The sequence below is a fragment of the Manis javanica genome, chromosome 13, assembly GCF_040802235.1.
Source record: "Manis javanica isolate MJ-LG chromosome 13, MJ_LKY, whole genome shotgun sequence".
NCBI classification, from domain to species: domain Eukaryota; kingdom Metazoa; phylum Chordata; class Mammalia; order Pholidota; family Manidae; genus Manis; species Manis javanica.
Genome location: NC_133168.1, coordinates 46,572,901 through 46,596,102, shown reverse-complemented (window position 1 = coordinate 46,596,102; position 23,202 = coordinate 46,572,901). Strand labels below are relative to the sequence as shown.

Genomic DNA, 23,202 nt, shown 5'->3' with positions numbered 1-23,202 from the left:
AGCCAGAAGGAGAAAGAAAAATACTGTATGATTTCAATTATATGTGGAATATAAGAACAAATCAAAACAGAAGGAACAAAACAGTATTAGACTCACAGACACCAAGAAGTGACTAGTGGTTACCAGGGGAGGGGTTGGGATGGGTGTGGGGAGAAGGGGGATAAAAGAGCACAATAATTCAAAATCACACAGGAACTGTTGAACCACTGTGATGTACATTCGAAACCAACATAAAATTGTATATTAATGATACTTTAATAAAAAAAAGAATAATAAAAAGAATAAAGGGTGATTATATTTTCAATCCCAACTGTATTCAGTCCCCCACACAGAAACCCTCTAAATTTCAGGAAGGAATGAATGGTAGGTTCCTAAATTATTTTCCCATTTTCCTAAGAAAGAAAATAGGATGCCATTTTAGAAAGACTTAAGAATTTGAAAAATGGACCTGCAGTTCAGCCATGGTGATATGTCCCTATTTTAATGCAACTTTCACTTGTCAAACATCTTTCCCACTGAAGGATCCATTTGACTGGGAGTCCTATCCCTCATGGAAAAAACCTATGCTTCCCAGTTTGGCCTTGAAATGGAACTTCACTTCGAAGTCTCTTCCTGATGACTGCATAAATTGCCACAGTGTCCATTTCTAAAGTCAATCTCCTCTTTTTTAATTGACCCTCTAGTGAATCTTTGCAGATGATTTGGTATAGATTCTGCAGACTCGACAACTTCAAGAAGTCAGTAGACATACCACATCTTGCCAAAACTTTAAGCTTATTTTTGTTAAATCTATACAACTCACAGCTTTGATTTTCAGTTGCTATTCTCTATCAGGTTACCTAATATACCTCTTATGTAGTTATGTAAAGTTTCAGCGCCTATCATTTCTCTCTTGAATTGTGGCCTAGAGAAGGTACCAGATGCAAATATACTTATCTGTTTGCTTACCCCCGTTTACTAAATCCTACATAATTTGACTTCAACTTACCTTTCCTATCTCTACTCATATCAATTTCCTATCTCTACTCATACTGCTTTCCTAGTAGGTAACTAAGGTCCAGCATACTGACCTTCTTTATTTTCCTTGTTTCTAGTTCTGTCTTCTACCTGGAGTGCTCCACCACCTGATTTTCCAAGTTTTGGTTCCTTCTTATCATAAGGATCTCAGCTTAAATATCCCTGTTTACATAGACTTTCTTGACCAACTAAAAGAGCAAATCAGAATCATTTTATAGAACTATCCACATTACTTCACTGCATCTCATTTACCACTAAGGTAAACTGGATAATGGCCCTTCAAAGATATTCCAAATTCTCAACCCCCTATGAATATGAAAATGACTTTACATGTGATTAAGTTAAAAATCTTGAGATGGGGAGATAAGCCTGGACTAAAGAGGTAGACCCAATATAATCACAAGGATCCTGTAAGAGAGAAGCAGGAGGGTTAGAGTCAGAGAAAGGAGATAAAATGATGGGAATAAAAGTTGGAGTACTGCATTTTGAAGTTGGAGAAAGTACCTCAAGCCAAAGAATGCAGGAGGCCTGTAGAAGCTGGGAAGGCAAAGTAATGGATACTTACCTAGATACCCCAGAATTAACACAGCCCAGTTGATACCTTGATTTCAGCCCAGTGAAATCTATTTCAGACTTCTGATTTTCACACCTACAAGATAATAAATACATGTTGTTTGAAGTCAGTAGGTCTATGGTAACTTGTTATAGCATCAATAGAAAACTGTACCCTATCTGATATCTTATCTGACATTTTTCTTGTTTTATTCAATTATTTGTTTATCATCTATCTCCCCTTACTAGAATGTAAACTGTATAATGTCAAGAGTATTATTTTTCATATTCATTCCTGTTCTTAGAGAAGTGGCCTGGAACACTGTAAGCATGCAATAAAACTGGACTGAGTAAATAATTGCTTTTTTGTATGCATGTATGATTTCTGTGAAAGGAAAAAGAAATGTTTGGTAGAGATAAAAGTGCATCAACCATTTCAATCTCCATATCAGAGGAGTGTCATATTTAGAATTTCCTATACTAAGAATATGCTCCTTCTCATCCCTATTTAGCTCTCTTATAAAAGGACTTGCTCTGCCTTGATATTGGCAATCCCTTGCCAAGGCACAAGCTGCTGGGTGTTAATTTGAGCCTTTAGAGCTCCAGGGATTCAATTAGCCAGAGTTGACATTATTATTTTAAGAGCTATTAATGATAGTGGAGCTGCCATCACCTTATCTGGAATTTACTTGGTATTGAAAAATTATTTCATCGTAGGTTATTTTTCTGGGAATATGTATGTGAAAATTTCCTGGAAATACTGATTTTAAAATATATTTCAACATGTGTAAGTTTTGGTATATAAGACAAAAAATTTTGCTTCTATTTTTTATAGTAATAGACTTACAAACTAATAGACTTACAACTAACACACTATTTATGAACTTGCATGAGATGGATTCATTAGACCATGTCAAAAACAACATTCCAAGTTTTCTTAACCACTGACATAACTTCTCCAGAGTTGGTTTGGTGGGTTACAGGGTTGAAAAGACTGAGATGGAGTGAACACCCTAGGTTTGTTATCTTTTTTCCACCAGAAGATTTTCACATTTGTGTTCTCATAGATTCTTATTATTTCTAATCAAAATCTTGTTGTCAGCAATTGATCCCAGTCTTGTCCACATACAGAATTTATAACCTTCCCAATTCTTGTCAAGTAAAGATGATTAAGAAAGGAAAAATTAACTTTATTAGATTGTGAGATACTCAAAATAGAACATTACAAAAAGCTATTTGCAAACTTAGAAAACAAATATTAGAAACTTTATTCTGTTTCAAAAGCCTAAGTATAGCCAATAACTTTAGTAGATTTAGGGCTTACACATAAGAATCAATAAGAAAGACATATTTAGCCCTTCAAAGAGGAAACCACCTATGTTACACTGTCAGGTTTTTTTTAAGAAAAAAGATTATGCAACACAAATTTCAGTCAATGATTATCCACTTCTTTCATATTTATCATCTCAGTCTATTATTTCAAATTTTGTAAACTCTTCTAAAGCCAGGATCCAGTTATTTTTCCTTTTATTCCCTATTTCTCATAGGTCATCTGAAGAATAAAAATCTTAAATAAAATACAGAGAAGATATTTTGCACCAGATTTGCTACAAAGTCTGTTCTAATTCATGAACTCCAATATATCCCAGGATAGTGCTTTTAATTACTCCCCTTAAGCCCAGAGCCATAAGAATCCTATAAAAATCCCACATAGCAACTCTCTTTCCTCTTGTTGACTCAGAGTACCTCAAACTGCACCTGCCACCCACCCTCTCCTAACATTTACTCTCTCATCATCTCTCCAATCTTCGTCACTTTGGTTTCACACTAGGACTTATTCCCTCTTTCTAGCCACTATGAACTTATCAACTCTGCCTGGCTTCTCTCTCTCCTTTTATTTAATTAACACTATAGTTCACCCTTGAACGATGTAGAGGTTAGGGGCACCAGCCACAGTGCAGTCAAAAATCTGTGTATAACTTTTGACTCTGAGAAACATAACTACTAATAGCCTACTGTTGACCAAAAGTCTTACTGATAACATAAACAGTTAATTAACACATATTTTGTATATTATAATGTATTATACACCATGTTCTTACAATAAAGCTAGAGAAAAGAAAATGTTTTTTCAAATTGTCATAAATTTCCAAAAGTGTTTCCAATATATTTATTGAAAAAAAATCCATGTATATGTGGACCCATGTACTTCAAAACCCATATTATTCAAGGGTCAACTGTAGTTTCAGTTCAATAAAGCTGTTACCAAATCCAAACAAAAACACTATACCAGTGTACAGATGGTGGTTTTCTTCCCAGGATCCCAATCTCAAGAATTTAGAAGGCTAAAGCTACAGTTTGCATGTCTGGATGACCCCAAAAGATGTTTCTTCAAGTCTTAATACATTTTAACTGAGAAGTTGGCCCATTTCATTAAAAAAAAAAACATACTAATGACTTAAATTATCATATTCACTCTTTTATGGTTCACAAACTTCCTGGCACACCTTTTGATAATCTTTACATTCCAAATACTTTCAAATAACCTAGAGGGACTTGTCACTGCATAGGTTGATGTTAATTGGATTGATTTTAAAAGATAGTAAAGGGAAAAACAAGAGCATGCACAGACTTTACTAGAATTTATTCTGTTTTCACCTATAGTGAGAAGGACTAGAAGTACCTAGCAGAAGTCTTTAGCTTTGCTATGCAGAATACAGGCAAATTACTGCAAGCAATTAACTACTTAATTGCTGTTACTTTTAAAAAGTGAATTTATTAAGATATCATTTACATACCATAAAATTCACCCACTTAAATGTATCATTCAATGTTTTTTAGTATACACAATTACACAACCATCAATTTTAGAACATTTTCAACAATCCAAAAAGAAACTCGGTGGCCATTAGCAACTTCCTATTTCCTCTCAACTAACCACGCACTCCTCCATCCCTGCCACCAGCCTAGTTTCTGCCCTATATTTGCTTATTCTAGACATTTCATACAGATGAAATTCATACAACTGGCTCTTTTAACTAAGAATAATGTTTCCAAGGCTCATTCAGGTTACAGCATGAATCAGTACTTCATTCCTCTTCTTACAATAGACTTTGTTTTCAGAGTAATTTAGTTCTATGGAAAATGTGAGTGGAAAGTACAGTGAGTTCCCAGGTAACGCCTCTCTCACTCTCCACACAGTTTATGCTATTACTAACATTTTGCATTAGTATGGTATATTTGTTAAAATTGATGAGTCATTACTGATACTTTTTTTATTAAGTAAAGTACACAATTTACATTAGGGTTCACTCTTTGTGTTGTACACTCTAGGTTTTAACAAACATACAATATGGTGTGTGTATATATATATATATATATATATATATATATAACTACAGTATCATATAGTTTCATTGCCTTAAAAATTCCTAGAATTACATTTGTTCACTCCTTCCTTCCTTTCCCAGACCCATGACAACCACTGATCTTTGTTTCCATAGTTACACTTTTTCTAGAAAAGTATAAAAATATTTTGCTGAAAATATTCTACTGTATGATGTACATCTTCCAAAGGCATAAAATATTGCATTTTTAAAATCAATTCATTAGTTGCTGGATGGATATTTACTTTTTCACTTTTTAGCTCTTATAAATAATGTTGCTATGAATAGTCATGGACAAGCATATGGCTATTTGTTTATCTTTTTTTGAAAAATGTCTATTCAGATCCTTTGCCCATTTTTTATTTTGGTGATTCATTTTTACATCATTTAATTGTAAGTGTTCTTTATATATTTGGATAAAAGTTCTTATCAGATATATGATTTGCAAACATTTTTTCCCATTATTTGATTTGTCATTTCACTTTCTTGACAGTGTCCCTTAAGGCACAAATGTTTTCATTTTGATGATATCCAATTCATCTATTTTTCTTTTGCTGGTTGTGCTTTCGGTGTTATATAAGAACTCATTGCATAATCAAAGGTCACAAAGACTTACACTTATGTTTGCTTCTAAGAGTTTAATAGTTTAGCTCATACTTTGATCTTTGATGCATGTTAACTTTTGTATGTGACTAAAGGCATACAACTTAATTCTTTTGCATACCTCCATTTTCCTTGTTTAAGACTGTTTGGGATATTCGAGGTCCCTTGAATTTCCATAAGAATTTTAGAATCAAAGAGTCTATTTTCCAAACAAACTAGCTAGGATTTGGGTGAGGATTATATTGAGACTATAGACCAATTTGAGCAGGATTACATCCTTAACAATACTAAGTGTCTTATTCCATGAACATGGGATAGAATTCCATTTCTTTTAAGCCTTCTTAAATTTCATTCAACAATGCTTTGTAGTTGTCAGAGTATAAGTTTTACAGTTCTTTTGTTAATTTATTCCTAAATCTATTATCCTTTCAGATGTTACTCTAAATATAGTTTTTTCTTTCTTCCCACATTATAATTCCCCCTTGTGCTCCCTCCTTTTGTGTCCCTTGCACACATCATATCTCCACTCTCCCTGTATTGATAGTTCTGTTATTGGCCCTGGCGGTGGTGCAGAGTACTTCCATGAGTGGATGAATAATTTGTTATATCTTTTGATGTATATGACCCAAAGAATAATTCTTCCCAATAAGGAAATGTTCATGGCAATTTGTAAAATTTTTATATTTTTTCCTTTATAAATACACTATCTTTTCTTTTAACTAACCACTAAACCAGTTCACAAACCCCTAAATAATTAAGAGTTGGATAAACTGCTTTTTATGTAACTTTCCAAGTATTCTGTGTTATCCAGTACAAAATGGTAAATAAGTGACTACACATAAAAATGATGGTAAAATATCAGACTTATATTTGAAGCTAAGCCAAAATCATTTGAACACTGGCAAATTTTCATTGAAAAACTCAGGATTTGCTAGGATGAAATAACAAGTGAGGTTTCCAAATGCAAATACCTTTACATTTATTTGACATTAGCCTCATGTTGCTTTAAAGAGTCATTATATCCTTTTTATGAGAGATGAAAGAAAGAAACTAAAAAGAAACTAAAAAGTATAGTATAGAAAGGAAGAGTAGGAGATAAAGAATTTAAAATTTAGATAATAAAGTTCATCTAAGAAGAAATACTAAAGGAATTATGACGTTTTAGCCTTGAAATGACTCAGAAGTGTTTATATAATTTTTTGCACACATTAAACAGGATAACCTATGTTTCGTCTTCATTGAGAGAAAAGAACAAGAAAAGTGTATTTCAGAGAAAAAGTTATTTTAGGTATATGAGTATGCATTGACTACAAAATGATTAGAAATTAGAAACAAATGATATAAAAGTTTTTAAATATTATTTAGGGAGAATTGGGATACCATAGTAAAGAAATATCATCTATTAGCTGTTCCATAGGTGTCTTAGGTATGGATGATAATGTTTAAGCAAGATAGCTCTGGCACCTTTTTCCATTCTGTTTCTCCAATTCATCTGCACTATACTCAGTGAACTTTCAAATAGTGGTCATATTTTTAAAGTACAATAGTAACCCAAAATTCCATGACCAGAGTTGTTATGACCATGTAAAAAATAAAGCAATTACACACACAAAAGCCTATATACATGGCATTTTATTTTCCACATTATGTATTCCATGTACTTATAAAAAATAGTCTTCTCTGGAAAATAGGTAAGAAGGGTATTTTTTGTTATATATTTGTTAGGGTTCCAAAACTATTTTTAGTACATCAATTTCTCCTGTGTCTAATGTGTTTAGTTACAGTAGCCATGGAAAAACCTCAAAAAGTGTTAGATTTTGCAGATTCAGCACATTTTAATTTTAGAACTTGGAGCTGAACTCAGTGTTTGGAGTTAAACACCAGAAAGATCAGTTCTCTAGAACATGACTTCATAGCATTACTGTTTTATCCAAATGAAGATGAACAATCTGTTATCTGATACTAATTAAATAGATGATTATTTTGGCTGCATAATTATCCAAAGAAATAGCATACACGTTCAAAGCCACTGAGTCCTTGTTGGGTTATTAGCAGTTTTTTGTGTTCACAAATATTTAAGATGATCATTACTGGGCAAAGCCATAATCTGTCTTCATTTGCACAGTGTTTAGAAGAATTTTATTAATTAAAATTCAAACACAAAACATTTTTTCTAAAACATTTAGGTAATTGTTGAATGACAATTTTTTTCTCTTTAGATGAATAATCCTAATGTTCTTATATAACTCTTTCCCATCTCATAAATGTCATTTCTGCTTGGCTTTCATCATCCCTTAAAAAAAGATGACTAGATTCTTATAGTAACTTTTTTTCAGTAATATTTTAGCATACTCAGGATTCAGAGGATTATAAACAATGGAAATGAAATCCTGTAGTGCACTGTTTTCTACAGTGAAATTTCCAATAGTCAGGGACACACTGAAAGGTGCCTAATAAGGTTATCAGTAATTATTCCTGCCCCTAAAAGAAAATATTCTAGTCTATCATACAATAAACTTTTCCTTTCCCTTACACTTATATAATTGTCTCCAATTCACCATGCTGAAGGAGGTTGCTATAAACTAACCTAAAAATGTACAAAACAGTACTTACTATGGTTTTTTAAAAAAGATGGGATGACAGTATTCATATCTGAGGTCCTTTGCTTCTTTTAACCACTCCTTGTGCCCTCTTTTTCCATCTTGTTCTATCAGTATGATCTCTAGATTCTTCTATTAGTGCCAAGTGTAGATCAACAAAGTGTTTTTAATAAAGTAATAATGAAAGAAGAAAAATGCTTCTTGTTTGAGCAGGAAAAAGGAAGTATCAAGCAGACATCATCCGTCATATTAGTATTGACTAAATATAGTGGCAGTTAAAAGCCCAAAATGTGAAGTTAGATAAACCTACTTTTCAATTTCAGGCACTTCACTTACAAGATCTATGGATTTGGGCATATTGCTTAACTTCCATAAGCCTCAATTTTCTCTTCTAAATATGGAACTAATAATAGACTCTACTTCAGTTAATAATATATTTAGTCTTTCATTAATTTATTCAACCAATATGTATGAACACACCATGTGTCAAGCATATCACATTTTCAGGAAACTGAGGACATATAAAGCAGCATAAAAACCCTGCTTCTGTTAAGTTTTATTGTAGTAAACAGGCAATAAACAATAAACCAAAAAAATATATAAAAAGCAAATGAAGATCCAAGGAGATAATTAAGTGAAATAAACATCTCAATTCCTGGACACAATTAATAGCCAACAAATATTACCAATATTTACTATTCTTGTTCTTATCAAGAGACATGTAGGTGATATTACTTCTAGAAAGGAGGCACGAGGAGTTCTACAGACTTCTCCCCAGAAAAGCATATCTGTTGGAATTATTTTAAAATAATCAATTAAATTAGAAATTGTTTTTAGGGCATACAGCAAATGAAGAAATATTTATTCAAGAAAATCTAAATCTCAGTATGAACAGTGAGAATCTGTGGTATTTGAGTCATAACTTACTCCACTTGTTCCTAAACTCCAGCTGCATGTGATAGAAGCTTCCTACAGGCAGGTGTAGCCAAGAAAACAGGACTCTTTCTTCCCTCCCATTCTACATTCTCTCCCAGGAAAAGAAGGCCACCTGCATTTCTCAATAGCCCACCTTCACAGTTCAGAGGCTAAAAGCCAAGCAAATGCAGCCAAAAGGATCAGGACTCCCTTCTTCCACCTAACCCCAACTCATAGGATGGAGATTCCACTCTAGGCAGGCAGACTAAAAAAATGATCTTCAATAGCTTTCATCCAGATTACTCAGTGGGTGGATGTTTCCTGCCAGCACAGGCAAGCCCAGAATACCAGAAGCTCCCACTCATAACCAACAGCCTGCTCCTAAAGCTGGGGGGTTACTTTAGGAACTCTAGTTTCAAAGCAGTAGTTTTTTTGCCTAGACAGAGAGGCAGTCCATAAGAATGAGAGATCTAAAAATCTGCCCAAAGGATTAATTTTATTTGAAACAGGGTCTGGGAAGTTTAAGCCTATTGGTGCTCCTAAAAACAATGGAGATTTTGGTGATAAGCAGTTAAGAAGAAACTGATAACTTCATGAGAACAAGCAGCTAAATTACAGGCCAAATACTTGACTCACCTTGACACATTTTAATCAAACTGTCAAAAGCAAAAACAAATATTTTGAAAATTGCAAGAGAGAAGTGACTCATCACATATAAGGGATTCTCAATGAGATTATCAGCCTATCAGAAACCTTGAAGGCCAGCAGGCAAGGGGTTGATATATTCAAAGTGTTGAAAGAAAAATACTGTCAGCTGAGAATTCTATATCCAGAAAAACTGTCCTTAAAAATGAGGAAGAAACTAAGACATTCTCAGATAACCAAAAGCTGAGGGAGTTTGTTACCACTGGATAAGCCCTGAAACATATGCTAGAAAATAAAAATAAAAATTTCAGACTGAAATGAAAGGTGTCTACAACTCACAGATGTATAAATAAAGACTTCCAGTAAAGGCAAACACATGGGCAACAGTAAAAGATAGTATCATTGTAATTTTTTTTTTGTAGCTCCACTTTTATTTTCCTACATGAGTTAAAAGATAAATTCATCAAAAAACAATTATGAGTCTATGTTTTGGGGCACATGATATATAAAGATATAATCTGTAACATCAATAACAGAAAGGAGAAACATGGAACTGTATAGGAACAGAGTTCTTATATGCCATTAAAGTTAAATGGATAAAAATTCAGATTAGATTGTTATAACATCAGGATGTTAAATGTAATCCTTATGATAAAAACAAATCAATTATCTGTAGAATATATACTGACGGTGCCTGCTGTCAAAGTCGAACAGTCTGAAGGGGAGGCGTGGAGCTGAATAAATGTACAACTCACTCTGAGAGGACGTCCCACGTCGGGCGCCAGATGTAACGTGCCACTCATCTTCTTTGGGTGAAATGAGAGAACAAAAAACACAGACAACACAGACAGACAGACAATGGCTGCAGCCCTGAAGTGGCACAGCATCTGTATTTTTATACTGCCTTTCTCGGACCTCAGCCAAGTGCTATACTCATCTTTCCCATCTCAGGGGGTAACAGGCCAGAGCACCTTGTTGATTTTCTTAGAAGCTGCCTGGTAAGCAGGGACGGTGTTTTCACACATCCTCAAGGTCTCCCTATTTTCAGAATGAGGAGTCTTGGCTCGTCTTCGAGGACAAGATATGTTTTTGTGGGCAGATAACTTCCAAGGGCTGCACCAGTTGTTCTCAAGCTTGTGCTTTCCCATGCTGCATTCAGACACAGGGGAAGGTGCTTTCCCATTCTGCCTGCAAACATGTGAGAAGACAAAGGCCGTCCCCAACAATATACAAAAGGAAAGAAGAAGGGGAGCAAAATATTTCAGTATCAAATAAAGAAAAGAACTTAATAATGAAAGAAATGAGGGGTGATAAAAGCTATATGGCATATAAAAAACAGAAAAATGGCAGAAGTAAATCCGTTCTTATTAATAATCTCTTTAAATGTAAATTTGTTAAACTCCTCAGCCAAAAGACAGAGATTGGCAGAATGGATTAAAAATATATGATTCAAGTATTTGCTCTCTACAAAAAACTCACTTTAAATCCAAAGACATTAATAGGTTAAGGGTGAAAGAATGGAATATATATTCCATGCGAAGAGTGAATAAACTAATATTAGAAAAGGTAGACTTTAAATCCAAAAAGAGTTTACAAGATAAAAAGAGCATTATATGTTAATAAATTTCAATAGAAGAAGATATAACAATTATAAACAGTTAAACACCTAATAACAGATCATCAAAATATGAAAAATTGACAAAATTAAAGGAAGAAATAATTCCACAAAAATAGTCAAAGACTTCAATACTTCATTTTCAATAATGGATAGATCCAGAGGCAGAAAGGAACTGGAGAGCTTGGAAAACAAAAAGCCAAAACAAAACATACATATATAGAACACTCTACCCAACTACCACAGAACACACATTCTTCTCAAATGTAATATGGCACATTTTCTTAGATAAACTATATGTTAGGCCAAAAAACCAAGTATCAATCGATTTTAAAGACAGGTATCATACAAAGTATTTCTTTACCCACAAAGGAATGAATTTAGAAATCAGTAAGAAAAGCAAAAATTTACAAAAATGTGGAAATTAAGGAACATACACTTGAAGAATCAGTCAAGAAGAAATCAGAAGAGAAATTAGAAAATTCTTAGGAATGAATAAAAACAAAAGCACAATATTCTAAAACTTTTGAGATGTAAGTTTTATAAGTTGTGAAAGTATGCTCAGAGTAAAATTTCTAGCTATACATGCCTATGTTAAAAAAGAAGAAAGACCTGAAATCAACACCTAACTTAACATCTTAAGAAACTAGGGGGAAAAAAGAGCAAAACTAAGTCCAAAGCTAGCACATGGAAGGAAACAAAACAGAGAGTTGGAAAACAATAGAGGAAATCAATTGAAATAGAAAGTTGGTTCTTTGAAAAGATCAACAAAATCAGCAAATCTTTAACTAAATGGACTAAACAAAAAAGATTTAAATTACTAAAATCAAAAATCAAAGTTGGGACATTGTTACCAACTATAAAGAAATAAAAAGATTATAAGACAGCACTATGAACAACTGAACACTAAAAAATCAGGTAACCCAGATGAAATAGATAAATTCCTGGAAACACAAAACCTTCTAAGATTAAGTCACAAAGAAATAGAAAATCTAACTGGACTTATAAAGAGATTGAATTAGTAATCAAAAACCTCCCAACAAAGAAAATTCCTGTACCTGATGGCTTCACTGGTGAATTCTACCAAACATTTGAAGAAGTACTAATACCAATCATTCTCAAACTTTTCCAAAATATTGAAGAAAAGGGAACACTTTCTAACTCATTTTATGAGATCAGCATTACCTTGCTACCAATGCCTAAGATACTGTAAGAAAAATACAGATCAGTATGAACATTTATGCAAAAATCCTTGACAAAATATTAGGAAGCCAAATTCATCAATGAAAAAAAGAATTATTCACCGTAAATACCAAGCAGGATTTATTCTTGGAATGAAAGGATGGTTCCACAAATGAATATCTATCAATGTAATAATTATGTTAACAGAAAGACAGAAAAAAGACATAAGATCTTAATTGACACTGAAAAAGCATTTGGCAAAATTCAACATACTTTCATGATAAAAACCCTCAACAAACTGAGAACAGAAGAAAACTACTTCAACATAATAGGAGCCATAAATGAAAAACCCACAGTAAATATCACACTCAGTGGTGAGAGACTAAAATATTTTCCTCTAACATCAGGAACAAGACAAGGACACCTGCTTTTTCCACTTCTCTTCAACATAGTACTAAAAGTTCTGGCCAGAAAAAAATTAGTCAAGGAAAAGAAATAAAAGATTTACAAGTTGGAAAGGAAGAAGTAAAATTATCTCCATTCACAGATGATATGATCTTATATGTAGAAGACCCTAAAGATTCCACCAAAAACCTGTTATAACTAATAAGTGATTCAGAAAAGTAGCAGGATACAAAGTCAATAAACAAAATAAATTACATTTCTATATACCAATAATGAACAATCTGAGAAGGAAATTACAAAAACAATTCCATCTACAACAGCATCAAAAAATAAAATACTTAGGAATGAACTTAACCAAGTAGGTGAAAGACTTGTGTAATGAAAACTACAAAGCACAGCTGAAATAAATTAAAGAAAATACAAATAGAAACACTTCCCATATTCATGGATTGAAAGATTTAATATTGTTAAGATGCCAAAACTATCCAAAGCAATCTATATAGTGAATGAAATCGCTATCAAAATCCCTATGAGAATTTTTGCAGGAGTAGAAAAATCCATCCCCAAATTCACAAGGAATCTCAAGTGGTCCCAAATAGTCAAAACAGTTTTGAAAAAGAAGAATAAATCTGGATAACTCACAACCTGATTTCTAAACTTAATGAAAAGCTAGAGTAATCAAAACAGTTTGGTACTGGCATAAAGTCAGACATAGATACTAATGGAATAGAACAGAAAGTCCAGAAATAAACTTTCTCATATGGCCGAGTGATATTGTACAATAATACTAAGACCATTCAGTGGGTAAAGGACAGTCTTTTCAACAAATGGCACTGGGAAAACTAAATATCCACATGTAAAAAAATGAAGTTGGACTCTTACCTCATAACTATGTAAAAATTAACTCAAAATGGATTGAAGACCTAAATGTAAGACCTAATCTATTAAGCCCTTAGAATAAAACACAGGGCAAAACTTTACAACATTAGACTTGGCAAAAATTACTTGGATATGATACTAAAGGCACAGTTAATAAGAGTAAAATAGACAAATTGGACTTCATGAAAAATTTTTAAATTTATGTATCAAAAGACAGTAACAACAGAGTAAAAGGCAAATCACAGAATGCAAAAAAATATTTGCAAATCACATATCCAATAAGAGACTGATATGCAGACTATATAGAGAACTAAAACTCAACAACAATCCTATTTAAAAAATGAGTAAAGTCTTGAATAAACATTTCTCTAAAGAAGATATACAAATGGTCAATTAGCACATGAAAAGATGCTCAACATCACTAATCATTAGTGAAGTGCAAATCAAAACTGTAACAAGATACCACCTCATACCTATTAGGGTGGCTATCAAAAATATCAGAAAATAACAAGTGTTGACAAGAATGCAGAGAAACTGAAATCCTTGTGTATTGTTGGAGGGATTGTAAAATGATACAGCTGATATAGAAAAAAACATGACAGTTTCTCAAAAAATTAAAATAGAATTACCATATGATCAAGCAGTTCTACTTTTGTATATGTACCCAAAAGAACTGAAAGCAGGTTCTCAAAGAGGTATTTGTACACCCATAGTAGCACTATTCAGCTAGAACTTGGAAACAACTCAAGTGTCTATTGACAATGGACAAGCAAAATGTGGCAAATACAAAAAATGGAGCACTATCCAGTGTTAAAAAAGGAAATTCTGACATATGCTATAGTATGAATGAAACTTGAGGGCACTATACAATTTATTGAATTGTATAAATTATAAAATAATCCAAAGACAAATCCTGTATGATATTACTTATATGCAGAATTAAAAAAAGACAAGTACTGAATGATTCCATTTATATGAGTTACTTAGAATAGTAAACATCATAGACAGAAAGCAGTGTTTGTGGGGCTGTGAGGAGGGAGAATGAAGACATTGTTTAATGAGTATAGAGTTTCAGTTTTACAACATGAAAATAGTTATGGAGATGGATGGTGGTGATGGTTGCACAACATTATGAATGTATTTAATACCACTGAACTGTACATTAAAAATTAAGATGGTATTTTGTTATGTATATTTGCCACCATAAAAATAAACTGAGTAAGTTCCTTAAAAAAAAGAACATTTGGCTGCATTATATATAATGAATTATAATAAGGCAAGAACAGATGTGGGATACTGGTTTTGATTTGCTAGTGCTTATTATCATGGAATTCAAAAAGCTAAGTCAAGATAACTGGCATAAAAATATATATATATATATATTAATTGCCTTGACAATGTAAACTAGTTTGAGTATGTTGAATGAAGCTGTATCAGAAAGGAAAAAGAAATATACCCTCATCTCTGGGACATAACTGGATGGGGTAGCTGTGGACAACAGAATCCCCAGAAATGGTTTGGGGAAATCTGTGCCTGGTTTCCTAAGTGAAGCCTAAGGAGGTAGCAACCTCATGGAACAGTCTCCAATTAAAAAAGGAAAAACAGAAAGTATGACTTAACCAGCCCATCTGCAAGTGTGGATAGCAATTGCTTCCCACATGTTCCTTTATCACAATGTCATGGCAGTAGTAGAGACTGCTGGAAATTATCCTGTGATGAAGGGAGTTTGAGCAAGTCTTGGCATCCATCAGTTAGGGAGTGATAGATAAAATGTAGCAAATGCACACATAAGTATTATGCTGCAGTTAGAAGAAAGACATCATATGAACAAAGAGCAACAAAGATGGACCTTAAAACAAAAGGACTTTAGGAAAAATTAGGAGACAGAAGAGATCTACAGCCTTATTCATATACTGGTCATTGACTCCTGCTATAACTGTCAAATCTATGGAAACTCTTTGAATGCCTGCTTTTCCACCCATACAGCAGATACTTAAGTCCCATTATATACCAGCCTCTGGACTATGTATGGCTATTTAGTGTTGAACAAGACATATTTTATACCCTCAAGAAGCTTAAAATCTAGTAGAAGAGGCAGAAAATTACATACACAATCACAATTACATTGTGTATTATTAACACTTATTCATTCTCCTCCTTACCATTTTTATCTTCTTTCCAGGTGATATGTCAGTTAGTAAGTGGTGCAAAGACACACTTGGGAGGCACCATATGAATGACTAAGAGCCCACATGACTCTAACGGCCTCTAAGTATGTCAACCAAGTGAGCAACATCTTATACATTATCTCTTAGACAGCTGAAATTCATTAGTTTTCTTGAACAGTCCCATGGAACACATCCTCCACCCAAACATGAACAACAGTAGGCCCTGACCTTAGTCAGAAAACAGACAATAAAATGTCCTATATGCTCTCCATCTGTGATATTCACTACAAGAACCACTTCAAAAAACAGTATGTGGCATTTGATAAAATAGAAGGTGCTGGAGGGAAGAGGCCATCAGTTCACTGAAATTAGCTCCAGCTGCAAGCCACTCAGGCCAGGGCTATCTGTAAATCGCTTTTTTTCTGCTCTATTCATTACAGCAATCTACTACAGATCACAAGAGCACAGCCAAAAGCCATATGTTTGGCATCATGTGGACAGCATCTGGTATTTTTTAAGATACAACTGAAAATGTTGAAAACACAATAAAACAACTGTCATTCACTTAATGCTTGTGCTTATATCTTAGTTCAAGGATGGTTTTATGACAAATAAACAGTTGTATGAAGTCTCAGTTTAGTCACCTTCCTTCATACATTTCTTTCCTTGGTGAATTATGCTTTTCTTCTTTCTTTTTGGCTTGGTCCAGGTGTACTTTTCTGTGTGTGCGTGTGTGTGTGTGTGTGTGTGTGTGTGCGCGTGCGCGTGCGTGAGTGCTACTGTAGATGGTGAAACTGCTGAATAAGCAGAATGAAACTGTCTTTTAAGGTGAATTCAGGCAAGTAGTCTACAAGGTCATAAATATTATTTACACTCAATTCTGTTTAATACAAGTAAGTAGGGGTCTGTCTAATATGTCTCAAAATGTCTAGGATTCAGGTTTACACTGGAGTAGTAAGGGAAAAACATATGTAGTTGGGCTTAGAAAGTGGACATGGGCAATTTTGCTAGCCCTTATGAATTATATATCAACTGTCAATTCAGATCAAGTCTAGTCTCTGATTTAGAAACTCATCTAGGCATTTTGACAAGTATATACGTGTCAGTAATTGGGAGTCCCAAAGCAGTTTATGTAAGCCTTGCAGTAGCTGGAAACCACTTAGTTATTGGTTTAGGAAGATACCACCTTTCCTGAAAGAAATTAATTATATTAACTAATTTCACATCTTCTGTCCATACACTAGTGCTGTTAGTCTTAAAATCCAAAGGTAGAGAGGTATTTTCTTTCTCACTTTAGATGCTGATTCAGAAAAGAGTAAGTATACTAAAATCTATGAAAGCACTTACTGTTTTAATATGGTGAAGACAGCAAAGTCATTATGATAGGTTCTTTCTTTAGTTAGAAAACCCAAGTAAAAAAAAAAAAAAGCAACTCTCTTTATAATTTGCATACAATTTCCAAAGTGAAGGTACACTGGATATAAAACACAAAATTATATATATATTTGATTCCTCTAACTACTTTTTCATACATCAGAGTTTACTTTATTCACTGTCATTTATTTGGAGTGGCCAGGATATGGCTTAGTCTGGGGATACAGACTTCATGTCCAAAAAAGGCTATGGTAGAGTTCACTAGGAAATAGTACCAAAAAAAAAAAAAAAAAAATAGGGTTAGACTAGGTTCTTAGTGGAAAGTAGAAAGACTCAGAATTGATTTATAAGGAAGAAAAACTAGAAAATCATTTTCTTATTTATTGAATTAACAACTACAATTAAGGATTCATAGTCCAGACATAGTCTTTCACTAGACACTAAATTACTTAACTCATTTAAAAAGATGTAATTTATCTGTAGTAAATAAGTAATTGATTTTAAATTAGTGATCACGTTCAAAGGTATTACTATGATAACTAAATTCCAAAAACATCTACATCATTCAAGTGGAGAATGTCATTTTTAATCTTGTTTCCCACTGTTGTGCTCCCACACTATTATATACCAATCATACTACTTACCAAGAGAAACTGTAAATACTATTATTAGACTATGAGTTATTCTAGTATCAAGGTCGTATCAATTCATCTTTGTGACCCTAGAATCTACCTAAAGGAAGCTGATTGGGAAAACAAAGTATTGAATGAAAGAATAAGTTATTTGAAAACAAAAGGAAAACCAGTCAATTTGTAGATGATTTCTCTAGTGTACACTGTCCAACTATTTAATCTTTTTAAAGATATAAACACTAATTTGTTTAAAAATCTTGCCTACCTGTGAAGCACATGCCCATTAAAATAGAAGACACAGTGTACAGGAATATCCATACACTGACTCGGTGAACAGTGTACAGGAATGGATCCAAAAAACAGTGGAAATTGGCAAATGGAACTGATGACCATTATGTTCTGAGGATAGGGTCTAACATGGTCAAATAATACAGGGCATATGCAACAAAGAACTTTGCCACTTTAACTCAGTCACTGCTAGTTTGAGGAGGGGTTGGGACAATGTTGCAGTAGATTGGCAACATTCGCCTCAAGGGATTTTCTCCTTCCATCGATATACTTTGGGAGTTTCATCAATCAACCTGATTGAGCAGATGTCATAGTACCCAAGAAGAAAGCCTTTGTTTCCTATCTAACTACATAGACTGTGTGTGTTTGAGCTCTTATTCTTAAAGGGCAGAAGGCCAAAGATTAATTGAACTTAATGTAGATCATGTGAGCGGCAAATTTAAAAACTCACATGGTACAGAGTGGTTTAAAATGGATAAGTTGCTCTGTCAAATCCTGAATCTCATTCCCACCTTTGACAAAAATCGTGTATTTCAAAAGAATACATTTATACTGTAATTTCTTGATTTATGACTTTTACACATTATCAATTGAATTTTGGTTCTATAAAAGTTCAGCTTACTTTCAAAATTCTTTCTTCTCCCACAAATGGGAAGTGGGTAGAATGATCACTGGGGGCTTAAGGAGATGGGGCAGGAAGTGTGTGAGTGAACTACATAGTAGATGGTACCAAATGTAGCACTTTGAGGTGATGCCAAATTAAAAACTTGGCCAACTGCCCCAAAACATCATCAATACAAAGGCTAAATCAGAGGAAAAGATCCTGGAGCAAGATCAACAGAATCCTGGGAAGCTCAATCAAGAGAAAAGAGTAGAGGCAAGATAGCAGGGGCAGATATGCATGCAGTTTCTACACCCACAGTAATATCTTGGCAACTCTTACAGAGCTCATGCCACATGAGGGGTCTGTAGAGATAGTGCCCTGAAAATGGTGGCCATCAGAACTGGACATTAGAAAAATCAGCAAACTGAAGTAAACCCTTGAAAGATTCTTCCTTAAATCACTTCAATTTTGCAATAATCTGTGAAAAATAAAATCATGAAATCTATTACCAGTTAAACAGCTATCCTGGTGAATCCTAACATTGGAGAGCCCTGGGATAAGGATACAAATGGAGATCAACATACTATATTCCATGTATTTAACAATTAGAAGTCAAGGCAACATTTAAGTAAAGTATGTTCTATCCTCTTACTTTGACAAATACAATTTCTTAACAGAAAAATGTGTAGAACTGTTTTTATATGACTAAAGGCCAGTATAATAATTAAGAATTAAAATAGTTGTGTAAGTGGACTGTGGATGAACTGAGTAATAAAATAACTATACAACTTATAAATTATTTTCTAAAAATCATTTTTCTTATCTTCAACAAAATCACTATTGCACTGTTAGTCAAATATGCTTTTTGGAAGTAATAATTTAAGAATTAAAAAATATAATTATAAGTATGTACAAAATATGAGCATATTATAAAAATTTAAATTAAGCTAACTTCAAAAATCAAAATATTAAAATTATCTTATATGCATATTTTTTAAAACACTTTCTTCTAAAGTAGTCAAAATTATCTATTGGATGCAAAGGGCAACATACAAATTATAATTCATATAAAAAATTTAAATAAAATATTTAAATGCTGAAATTTTATTTTTTGAAAATTAAATGTATCAAATATTTTAATAAAAATGAAGCTATTAGCAATTCTTCATTTTAACACTGACACAGTGTCAGTCTAGTTATAACTGACATCACATTTTATACATAATACATGTGTACTTACATATATAGAAATTTAAGGAAATATGAATTGCTAAATACTGCACAGTATTCCTTAGCTGCCACATGTAAATATAAGTACTGTACTAATTTGTACCTTCAGAATCAAATTGGAATGAAAAAGCAGCAAAAAGAAAAAAAAAGATGTTAGGCACTACCAAAAAATGAAATTATGTTAACAAAAATTGATTTTATTCATGCTAACACAGATTTGACAAGTTATTTTACCCAATTACTTAAATGCTTCTTCCAATCAAATGGGCGATGGAGGTGTTAGCTAACACTAAGGTGATAATCACAATGCAATATGTGTATCAAATCAACACATTAAACACCTTACATAATACTGCATGTCAATTATATCTCTATCTCAATAAAGCTGTGGAAAAAGTCTTCCCTACACCTTGAAGCCATATCCATTTCCAAAGAAGAGCAGCACAATCTACAAACTAACCACATTCAGACGCAGTCAGAACATATGGAAAAAATAGTGGAAAAGAGGCCTGAAAAATGACAGTCTTAAGAGTGGATATTGGGGATGTTTAAGGTTCCTGGTTGCTCTAATGAGGCCTGGACACTAGATCATGAGTAACAAAGGTGCCCATTTGTACTTTAATAAATTGTGTGTGTGTGTGTGTGTGTGTGTGTGTGTGTGTGTGTGCATGTGTTTGTTTGGGATATCTAGTTATCAGCTAGATCTCTAAAGAAGTGTGAGGCCCAGGGCTGAGCCCCTCTTGGTTGGTACTACCAGCAACAGAAGTGACTCAGATGCCAGTAAAGGTCCTAAGATAATGCAGAGAGAAAGAATATCACTACCAACAGTGACTCAAAGTTTCCTGTGTTAATTATCATTATGTCAGAACAAACTGAACAAACAAAATTAAAGTTTAAAAAAATCAATAAACACAACAAACCCTGGACCACAATGTCATGCACGTATGTCTGTGGAGGCCATTACTATATACCCTGTACACTAGGTGCACCATACTTGATACATAATAGGAACTTAGTAAGTACTTATGAGATAAATTAATGAAATATTTTGTGCCTACTCTGCATTATGTAATGAGCTTAAGACAGGGGGTACCCCCTACCCATGACCTCAAGGAGACACCTGAGACGAGATTTACATGCCAGAGTAGAATTTATCAGTCTCTTCATCAGTCCTTTCCACGTGTTTTGTGACAACTCAGCTTAAAGCAGAGAGCCCCTTCTGCCCTGACAGGCATTAGAGACAACTGCAGGGCCATTGCTCATCACTAAGCTTACAGGTGGGTTTCAGGATTAAATTAGCACCAGATTTGAGGTCTCATTACTTCAAACTCAATACACAATTTTAGAGCAGCCCACTGGATCTGGGAAATTTTAGTACTATGACAGCCTTATTCCCACTTCATCTTGGAATCTGGCTCCTTCTCTGCTTCTGCTCCTAAGCTTAAATCAACTACCAGTATCTGTCCAAATTGGAGTTATGCCATAGCTTTTCACCTGGCAATGAATAACTTCACCCATGACTTTAGGGATTGGTGGCATAACCCATGAACTCGATCTAGAGGGTAGATCATTTGGAACTGGTAAGGACAAGCTTGACAGAAATATTTAAATGCATCCAAACTTCAGACAAGTTATAGGGACTTTAAAAAAAGTCAGAAAAATAAAAATTGTTAGAATAAAATGAAACACATTTTTGGAAAGTACCCACTTTATAACTGTCAAAGATTATAGTTTTCATGGAATTATACTTTTATTCTTTCAATAGTATATTTCTCCAAAATAATCACACTTACCCAGACTCCCAGCCCAGGTAATTACATTAGCATGTCAACTAATTTAATGACAGCATTAAGTTTTTACCAGTTATGAGTAAATAATGTATTTGTACAACTGGAAGTGATTTGCAACAAATTTGACTTATCAAGCAATACTGAGTTCAGCACTGATAAATGGTATTAAAATGTTGGATGGAATTCAGACCACATTGGTTGTAATAAACCAGTGTAGGCTTCAGGAGAAGCAGAGCAGCATAATAAAACTCAAGAACATTAAATTCACTTAAAAGGCCAACCTGACAGCACTGGAGGCCAGTATCTTTCCTTTATTCCCAAGGCCTGTATAATGTAGGCCTCAGGCTCAAGTATTAGTAAAATCTCCTATAGTGTTCTTCCAATAAACTTACCCATTTTCCATGAAGGAACACCTTATAAGGAGAAAAAGGTAAAGTATCCACCTCATAATTTAAGATTTAACCTCAAAATCTTTCAACAAAGGAATTTCTCCTGGTATCAAGGGATCCTGTACTGCGAGTTTCATGCAATGTGGGGCTCCTTGGAGACAGAGACTCTTACCTTCCTAGATTGTAATCCACATTCCACACACAGACAACTTGGTACAAAGCTGGCACTCAATGCTTATTGAATAGATTTATTAGTTACTTTAACTTATTTGTATTTCAGCATTAACTTTTTTTTCATTCTCAGTGAATAAGAGTAACATGTGATTTGTAACCTGCATAAAAAGGCCAGATACTAAAATGCCAACTATTTATATGCCAAAAAGAAAAATGCTGAGACATAACTTAAAATGCAATAAAGTATTTCTTCTACATTTAATAGGTCAAATTCTTTAAGTTTCTTTATATAATGTATTTCCATTTATAATGCTAGTTGGTAACTTCTCCTGCTGCTTTTTTACTCAGGCTTACTCATAGATGACCTTATCCTATAAAGAATTTGAGATGGAGTTCCTTTTCCTCCGTATTTTCAAATTGTCACATAAATATGTCTGGTCTGACATTCTGCATTCTATGTATCTATGGCTCTGATCCTCTTCTGAACTTCAGTTTCATACCTTCAACATAAGATTAATTACTAATCGCTGTTCTAAGTAGGCAACGCACACTGGGCAATACATCACAGCAAGAACTGAGTCTTGAAGCACTATGATAAAACATCTCCATCTCACCATTATAGCTTTGCCTTATTCAGGCATAGAGTGCTTAAGGCAGCACATTACTTTTTGTTTTACTTCCATCTGTAGTGGTTGAAACAAACTTAATGTTAGAAACTCAAGGGACACTTTAACTTTAATGGCCCTTGTATGTG

At 33.7% G+C, this 23,202-nt stretch overlaps 1 long non-coding RNA gene across 2 annotated transcripts in view; it reads right to left on the bottom strand.

The window, feature by feature from the left end:
* LOC118967440 (uncharacterized) overlaps positions 1-23,202 on the bottom strand; it is a 119,843-nt gene that overhangs the window by 93,387 nt on the left and 3,254 nt on the right. For both annotated transcript variants that reach the window (XR_005054463.2, XR_012124697.1), the window contains exon 2: positions 1,583-1,666. This is a non-coding gene — a long non-coding RNA (uncharacterized lncRNA). The remainder of the gene's footprint in view (positions 1-1,582; positions 1,667-23,202) is intronic.